This window comes from Pavona decussata, unplaced genomic scaffold (genome assembly GCF_977016875.1).
Source record: "Pavona decussata unplaced genomic scaffold, jaPavDecu1.1 SCAFFOLD_254, whole genome shotgun sequence".
NCBI classification, from domain to species: Eukaryota; Metazoa; Cnidaria; class Anthozoa; order Scleractinia; family Agariciidae; genus Pavona; species Pavona decussata.
In genome coordinates, this window is record NW_028145657.1 from 6,997,501 (window position 1) to 7,000,000 (window position 2,500).

General features: G+C 36.1%; 2 protein-coding genes across 2 annotated transcripts in view; both read right to left on the bottom strand.

The window, feature by feature from the left end:
• Positions 1–2,500, bottom strand: part of LOC146456871 (guanylate-binding protein 7-like) — an 84,354-nt gene that overhangs the window by 49,696 nt on the left and 32,158 nt on the right. The gene's annotated exons all lie outside the window — the stretch shown is intronic.
• Positions 1–2,500, bottom strand: part of LOC146456876 (guanylate-binding protein 4-like) — a 49,870-nt gene that overhangs the window by 11,640 nt on the left and 35,730 nt on the right. The window lies entirely within an intron of this gene.

Here is a 2,500-nt window from a genome sequence, read left to right on the forward strand (position 1 = left end):
CTTTTCTTACGTCACGCTCCACATTTGGCCGAGTGGGGGACTAATGCGAACGATAGGTGAAAATATCGACAAGACTGCCTTCACTTCTAGCACTCGTAAAAAAGAAAGGATTCAATATTTCTCAAAATTTTTTTCGAAAATGAGTTCTTGAAAGATATGAAAATCTACCAAAAGAAAACAAATTGAAGGGTTAGGGGCACTTTAACAGGATACCCAGACATATTTGGCGCTCGGATAAAAATGTTTGAAAAATCATAACTCAGTCAATATTGACCAATATTGGGCCTACTTAAGAGCGGCTTACTGTAACTATCAACTGTACCCATGCAAGATAGAAAAATTCGATTTCTCAAAGCTTGACATAATAAAGGGCTTTGTTAACTTGTTATAAAAATTGAACTTTGAAGTTGTTTGGATTTTTATTTTCTTGTCGAGACGAGGTTTAGTAATTTCCTCTCGAAATAAAAATAATCCTAGTCTCCAGATGAACGTTAAAAAATAAAGAATACGGAAAAATAGTCTTTGGTGTTTGGTAGAATTATTTCAGATCTTTTAAACTTGTGTGTGTTTACAAACACATGAGAGCCATGCGATGCGAATGGAAAAAACACGGCCATGAAACAAAATGTTAAAATTAATTTCTACATGAATATCGATGGTATCGATAATTTAATAATAGGTTAAAGTATCTGTGTAAAGCTTGAAACACGCAACATAAAGAAAAATCATCTATTTTTGTCTGGTAGAAAAAAGTTTCGTTTGCAAATGATCTGTTAAAACGGCCGTCGGAATCCTGGTGTTTGGTAGAATTAGTTTCAGAGCTTTGAAACTTGTGTGTGTTACAAAGACGTAACAGCCGTGCGGTATGAATGAAAAAAACACGCCTCGAAACAATTTTTTCAAAAATTAACTTCTCCTCGAATATTGGTGGTATTAAAAGAGATTAAAGTGTCTATGCAAAGCTATTTTAGAGTTCTGAAAGTTATCATAACTGATCACGAACAGGTGATACAGGCAAATGTAAGGCTTCTTAAAAGTCTTAAACCTGCTATCTGTCGCTCTCTTTCACGTTGAACTTTGCTTAAGGTGGCCGAACACAGTTTTCCAGTATAAAGGTGTTAGTAAACATTATTTGAAAACTACGTACTTCTGAGTACTCGAAATTAGCATGGTGCAAGATTAACTAAGAAGGAATAAATTTTAATACTTCTTGTTGAGCAAGGTGCTGTTGCCATGGCAACGCAGCAAGCTATTAACCGTCCACAAATAATGGTTTTCCTTAAATTTTAGAAAATGCAGTCGTTAGATTTTTTTCCATTTTTTGTAACCAGAAGAACTCACAAAATACTGACATAGTGACGCTGCTTTCATGTAATTTTAACAGAGAGATCTCCTGTAAATATTGTTTTTGCACTTCAATGTTTTTTGGAGATACCCTCCGTTAGATTTTGGTTTTTGTTTGTGGGCGAGTTACGCTTTTAGAGAACTACTGTTGTGTCAACTTTCACGACATTCTAACGAGCGGTTCCTATAGAAAACAGTTCGTTTTCATTAAAACAACCAGTCACAATTTTTTGGTCAAATGCGCATGCGTGGCTTTTAATTAGGTTTTCTCAGCAAAGAAAAAAAGCGTCCAAAAAGGCTTAGCGCTTCGTGAACTCCCTTACTTTGTTCGGTGATAAATGAAGAAGGATTCACAAACGAGAAACAGAGTTATTTTAAGGGCAAAACTCACCTTTGTGATCCATTTGGTATAAAATCGAGGGATCCATAGTATTTGCTTACCACAACCCTAGCGCGCGCTTAATAGCATCACTAACAGAATCTGTAAAGCGCGCGCACACTGTGTACGGCCACCTTAATCGTCTCCGCTTTTGTTTTCTTCTTCTCTCTCTTTCTCTTCTTTCCACGTTTGTCAACATATCCAACGGATGCATATGAATTGACTTTGTATTTTGTGTTCAGTCCCTGAATTATACTCCACTCAGTCCCATTACCACTACTTATTGACATCTACAGCTAATAATGAACTTTATTAATAAGGGAGTAAAAACAATTAAAAAAAAACAGTTATGACGTTAACAACTATGATGACGTATAATGTTTTAAATGGTGGTAATTATTATAATGATTATAAACCTTGTGATGTTTACAGTTTAAGGTAAAAAAAAAGTATTTTGCATTTTGTCCTCCGGATCCCGACCACAAATCTGGTGATATATATATTTTTTTTTTGGAGGGGGGGGGGGGGGGGGAGGAGGGAGTTGGGGAGCGGAGGAGGGAGAGGAGAGTGGGGTGAGGGTCGGAGAGGTTTGTTGTTTATTCAACAATTTGAGATTTTTTTTAATTGCGCAAGTGTTGCAACGGTTGACACTGATGACTAAAAAACATAGAAATCAATAAATGAAAGTCATAACTTATACCCTTGTACCGTACGCGGTAAACTACACAGAGACTGAAAGCTAAAAGAAAGGGAAACAAGTACAAAAAGATAAGATAA